Source organism: Aethalodelphis obliquidens, unplaced genomic scaffold, assembly GCF_003676395.1.
Source record: "Aethalodelphis obliquidens isolate GAN/ISIS:26980383/991018 unplaced genomic scaffold, ASM367639v1 scaffold22, whole genome shotgun sequence".
Lineage (NCBI taxonomy): Eukaryota > Metazoa > Chordata > Mammalia > Artiodactyla > Delphinidae > Aethalodelphis > Aethalodelphis obliquidens.
Genome location: NW_020837966.1, coordinates 26,807,478 through 26,814,206, shown reverse-complemented (window position 1 = coordinate 26,814,206; position 6,729 = coordinate 26,807,478).

Sequence of the window (6,729 nt, the reverse complement as noted above, 5' to 3'; positions counted from 1 at the left end):
CTATTTAATCATGTCCCCTCCTGCCCCTCCCACTGCCACCATCTCTCCTGTACAGTGCAGCAGTGACCTATCCTTTGAGGTGTGGGATAGATTCCTGGTCACTTTACCCCTCTGTATCTGCTTTCCATAATTAATAAGGTGGCAAATGTCAGCTCTGAAGGTCTACTGCTTTCATGTGATGACTCAGCAGTTGAGGGGTTTTGTTTTCTTTTGCTTGCTGCACTTGAAAATGTCTGCTAAGGTTTGCCCTCCATAAGCTTAGACCATGTGCTTCTTACATACCGAGGTTCCCGAAAAGCTTGGGAAGCACGGCCTGATGGGTGGCTCAAATCAGAGATTGGCTGAGTGACCAAGGGAGTGATTAAGGATGATAAAGTTGTCACGTGGCACACTCATCACATTCTCAGAGTCAGAGGACTTTTAGCAACACAGAGGAGGTATAATGGGGACTGAGAAGGAATCCAAAGAAACATTTGATTCTAACACAAGGTAGCAGGCACATAGTAAGGCCCTTTTTGTTGGCTGAGCCGTATTCCTGTCCAAAATCCTGAGATAGGCCTGCCCAAGCATTGAAAAGAGTGTAAAGAGTTGGAGCGTGGGTCTTTTGCCTATACAGATTCTTTTCCCCTGTGAAAGGCACCTAGGGACCCTGCTGAAAGTCCAACACCAGCGCTTGATCCTCAACTTTCAGATCCGCCTTCTTGGAACTTGCAAACTGAATGTGAATATTAAGGACCGCGTTGTATGTTTCCTCCCTAAGTTATTTTACTGCAAATCTTAACTCACCACGGTCAACTACAGACCACGTTGATAATAGCTCCTGTTTTCACATTAGAGACAAGGTCTAATAAAAACAAATCTTTTTTCGTAACCAGAGAAAACCATCTAACTTTTGAAAGATGCTTTTCATGGTCAAACTGACAATACCTGCCAACTGTATATGTCTGGCGAGTTTCAAACTACTTTCACGTGTACTTATTTAACCTTCGCAGAAAACCTTATATGCTCTGTTCCATAAACCATAAGGGAAGAAGTCAGGTTGGGGGTCTCAAGTCCTCCAAGTTAGTTGGCTCTAGGCAGAAAAAGCACTACTGCCCTGCTTTCTCACACTTTAGTCCCAGAAATTTACTGTAACTAGCTGGCCCTCAAAGCAAAGAAAGACTGGTCCTTCTCTATTCTTCCCAAAGCAACAATGCTGACACTAGTGTCCTGCAAGGCACAGCCTAGGATTTAGGGGCCAGGTTCAGAAAATATCTCCTTCTCGAATTAAACTCAACAACGAAAATCTTGTGCTAGCCCTTTAGATTAGACTCCCCTGAAGGTAAATGTGGCTAAGACTGGAACAACACCCGTATCTAACTAGAAAACCCAACCTTAAAAATCAACTCCTGAAGAGACTGTTTTGTGATAGGTTCTTCCACACATAAGCTCACAAAAGCAACAGGGGACTGATTAAAAAGAACACTGAAATGCGCCGTGGTAAAAATGGGTGACGCCAAAGAGATAACAGCTACGAACCCAGACTCAGAAGTCCAGCTGCCAGGTGTTCATATCTTAGCGCTGCCCTCTGAGTAACCTTGGGAAGTTACTTTTCAGGACCTGTTTTCTCATCTGTAAAATGAGGGTGATAAAAACAGTACTTACCACATACGGTTGTGAGAGTCACATTCTTTATTGTATATAGTATACCTACAACAGTGCCACATACATGGTGAGGCCTATTATTACTACTCATCTACTCTGTGTTAAGACCAGCAACTAGTAAAAGTACCTGGAACATATAAGGCTGAGGTCTGTTGGATGAATTAAATAACTAAGCTCCTACAATTTTCAAAGCACTATTTTAGGAGAAAAATGTGTCTAACTCAACCGAGCATAAAGTAGGACAAGGGCTAAAAGTTACCACAGTCTAAGAACAGTTGAAAAAGCTTTGAATCCTCGTCTAATTCCAGTTCTATTTAACTTAACCTGTTCCAGCTTCCACACATCAAGGGCCTAAATCTGTGTGATTTGGGTTACGTCCCAAAAGGTCATCCTCATTCAATCACCCTCTTACTTTGATAGTTGAAGGAGATGACTGCTTACTTCTATTTCAGTGCCTTTAAAGATATCCTCCACTGTAAATCAATAGACATTACAGTTCTGGGGATCAGTTTTGTGAGGCTGAGGGGGTGAATCAACGCACTAGTTTCCTAAACTGCAAACCCTGAAAAAAAGCTCTGGCCCTTTCTTTTTTTTTTTTTCTTTTTTCTTTTTGGTAGGTACGTGGGCCTCTCACCGCTGTGGCCTCTCCCGTCGCGGAGCACAGGCTCCGGACGCGCAGGCTCAGCGGCCATGGCTCATGGGCCCAGCCGCTCCACGGCACGCGGGATCTTCCCGGAGCGGGGCACGAACCCGTGTCCCCTGCATCGGCAGGCAGACTCTCAACCACTGCGCCACCAGGGAAGCCCGCTCTGGCCCTTTGATGACCCTAAAGTAGTCCCAGAGCTTCCTATATTAAATATCAGGACTAGTCTATAAAAAGGAGGGATTTTTCTACTCTAAAAAGTTATGTGGGCTTCCCTAGTGGCACAGTGGTTGGGAATCCGCCTGCCAATGCAGGGGACATGGGTTCGAGCCCTGGTCTGGAGAGATCCCACATGCCGCGGAGCAACTAAGCCCGTGCGCCACAACTACTGAGCCTGCGCTCTAGAGCCCGCGAGCCACAACTGCTAAAGCCCGCGCGCCTAGAGCCCGTGCTCCGCAACAAGATAAGCCACCGCCATGAGAAGGCCGCGCACCACAATGAAGAGTAGCCCCCGCTCGCCCCAACTAGAGAAAGCCTGCGCGCAGCAACGAAGACCCAACGCAGCCATAAATAAATAAATAAATTTAAAAGGAAGAAAAAAGCAAAAGGTTATATAAACAACCCAAATGTCTATCAATAAGGACCAGTTAAATAAATTACGGAAACCCGACACAGTGAAAACCACACACAGTGAAATGGGAACCATACTACTGTCAAAGAAAATGAGGAATTCTCTACATAGGGCTGTGGAAATATCACTCGTACATAGCAAATGGAAAAAAGCTATGTTCAAATACCTCCTATACAAGAGACTTTTTAAAAAGTATATATTTCTATTTGTTTCCTGTATTTTGTATAAAACACTAGAAAGATAAATAAGAAATTGATATAAGGGTGACCTATAAGACCAGGTGGTAGTGGAAGAGTGGTTACTCAGTCATGGGTGGGATCAAGAGTTCCCACGTCTTTTTATGTATTTTCAATTTTTGAAACATGTAACATACATATGAAAAATCAACTTATTCAAAAAACAAATGGAACTTGGAGAAAAAATGATGAGCTTTCTGGCCCACACTTTTATTTTTTTAAATAAAGTTATTTATTTAGTTTTGGATGTGCCGGGTCTTCGTTGTTGTGCGCGGCCTTTCTCTAGTTCGGCAAGCGGGGGCTACTCTTCATTGCGATGCACGGCCTTCTCATTGCGGTGGCTTCTCTTTGTCGCAGAGCACAGGCCCTAGGTGCACTGGCTTCAGTAGTTGTGGCTCGCAGGCTCTGGAGCACAGGCTCAGTAGTTGTGGCACATGGGCTTAGTTGCTCCGCGGCATATGGGATCTTCCAGGACCAGGGATCGAACCCATGTTCCCTGCATTGGCAGGCAGATTCATAACCACTGCACCACCAGGGAAGTCCCTTGCCCACGTGTTCCAACTACTATACCACTAAATCAAACACTGCAACTTTCCATCGAGAACTGATTTTCATCACCATTCACGTGCCATGCCCCAGCCCTTAAGTTACTGACGCGTCCAGAAAGAGTAGGAATAAGTTCCTAACCCTTCTTTGAAGGGAGAGGAGAGCTAGCAATTTCATAAATTGGCTCATGGTATGACAATTTCTTTTTCCTTAGGGGATGATACAAATAGAAAAAGGAGTCATCTAATTCATGTATTGGGTAACAGTAGATAAAAATGATGGACTCTGGGGCTTCCCTGGTGGCGCAGTGCTTGGGAATCCGCCTGCCAATGTAGGGGACGCGGGTTCGTGACCCGGTCCGACAAGATCCCACATGCCATGGAGTGGCTGGGCCCGTGAGCCATGGCCGCTGAGCCTGCGTGTCCGGAGCCTGTGCTCCGCAACGGGAGAGGCCACAACAGTGAGAGGCCCGCGTACTGAAAACAAACAAACAAAAGATGGACTCTGAAAATGTAGAAACAAGACTGTACATTATGTGATACAAATTGTACAAAACTGAGGGTAGGCCAAAGCTGTGGATTATATAAGAGCTGGTTGGAGACATACTATAATTAGCAATCTGTTGATGTTCTATTTCCCATGTTCAAAAGGGAACACATTGATTTTTGTTGGGGGATTCCCCCCCACTTGCTATTTTAAAGGACTATTTTCTAACTGCCCCCCGTTTCTCCAAGCTCTAAATAAATTTTAGCAGAACTTAGCAACACAGCAGTTATAAAGTGTTAAAACACTCACTCTATAAACATTTGCCCCCAAATTGGTAGTATATCTGTGGTTTATATTTTTCCACATTGTATACCAGAATACACGTTTTTCTGCAGTCTGGGAGAAATGCTTTAAAATTTTTAAATGGCTTTCAAAGTATAAGCCCGTGTGGTTACAGCATTTCCTTCGAACAAAATGTAAGTTATTACATCATTCTGTAAAATGTCTGTGATCTCCAGTCCTTAACTATGTTAAAAGTTACAACATGTAAACATTTCTGTGGTTTCAGGATTATTTTCAAGCAGAAGGAACACACGCAACACTAACACAATCACTAGGACAGACACTAGGAGCAGCGGGCTTTTTCATCTCTCTTCCCTGCTTTCTGTTTCACCACCAGCCAAATCTCTAGGCTGTTAGAACCACAGCCTGTGAATAGGAGAAATAATATTAGAAATCCTCTACTCTTCATTTTGCAGAATGGAAAACTACGGAGCCAGAGGGGGTTTAGCAACTCACCACGGTCACACAATCAGTTAACAGCAAAGAATTCATTCTCTTAAATGCCGATCCAGCACTCCTGACAGAACCAAGTGAGCATTTTAAGCTGACAATTCTTTCCCCACCACAACCCTTTTATGAATGCAAGACCTGCAAGCCCCAGTAAAATGAGGTTAAGGTCCCCTCCCCCTCCTGATTCCTGCCAGGAAATGTGCATTACCTAAATCACCAGCTACCTTGGGATTTTAAAATAGAATTACCTCACACAGAGAGCGCTTGTTAATGAGATGGAAGAATGAATGACTACTGCTGTTGCTCAGATTAAGGAACTTTCCACTGAGTCTGTCTAGCATGTCAATGACTTGCTTCTGTTTCCCTAAGAACATTCAAGAGGCGGCAATTACAAAAGTACCCACTTTTATTAATAGCTGAATTTTAAACAGAAATTGTGTGGAGGATATTTACTAATCAACAGGAAGCACCTGCCGTGGGCTGTACATTTGTAGAACTGCAAACTGAAGGGAAGACGGGCAAGCCTAGTGTTTGCTTTAAATGTCTTCCTATTCAAGTATCTTCACTGATACACATCCTGCTGAGGGTACAACCTTTAAAGTTGCTAACAAAATGAAAATATTTCACGTACTGAACATGGTGGTTCCCCCAATGGCACATTTTTAGAGAACAGAATTCAGCCAATTGGATATTACAGATATGGTTCTGGCTACAGTAAATTAGCCGCTCCAGTTCTCAATTCGCCAGCCCCTGAAGAGGTTGGAATTACCAAAGCAACAAGATTTCGGGGTAACTGCATGAATAGAATACACAAGGCAATTACTTCCTCAGTCAAAAACAATAAACACAAAAGCAGACACAGTCCAATACACCCAATTTACTTGACAGAATCGAAGGGACTAATTTTACTTTATTAAGATTTTTTTTTTTTTTGACGTGGAACTTTTTATTTTTTTAATTTATGGCTGCGTTGGGTCTTCATTGCTGCGCGCAGGCTTTCTCTAGTTGCGGCGAGCGGGGGCTACTCTTCATTGTGGTGTGCGGGCTTCTCATTACAGTGGCCTCTCCATTGCGGAGCACGGGCTCTAGGTGCGCGGGCCTCGGCAGTTGTGGCACGTGGGCTTCAGTAGTTGTGGCTCGCGGGCTCCAGAGCGCAGGCTCAGTGGTTGTGGTGCACGGGCTTAGTTGCTCCGCGACACGTGAGATTCCCGGACCAGGGCTCGAACCCGTGTCCCCTGCATTGGCAGGCGGATTCTTAACCACTGCGCTACCAGGGAAGCCCTGATGTGGACCATTTTTAAAGTCTTTATTGAATTTGTTACAACATTGCTTCTGTTTTATGTTTTGGTTTTTTGGCAGCGAGGCATATGGGACCTTAGCTCCCCGACCAGGGATCGAACCTCACCCCCTGCATTGGAAGGCGAAGTCTTAATCACTGGACCACCAGGGAAGTCCCCAAAGGAACTAATTTTAGAAGTCTCAATTTTTGAAAGCAAACATAGACTCAGAAGCAGGGTGAAGCCAGCTAAACGTATATCCTCTCCCCAGCCATGCCCTCAACACACTCCTCTTTCAAAAATCGCTTTATAGGAAGCTGTTGAGAAAACAAGCAAACTGATAGCTTGACTAAATGGCTCCACTGATTCAATAAAAGAATTTAAACCTGATACCCAAGTACTTCTGTCCTAGAAGTGCAAGATCACACATCCAACTGACAACACAATTTGGCTGCACAGAAGGACGGCGTGCAC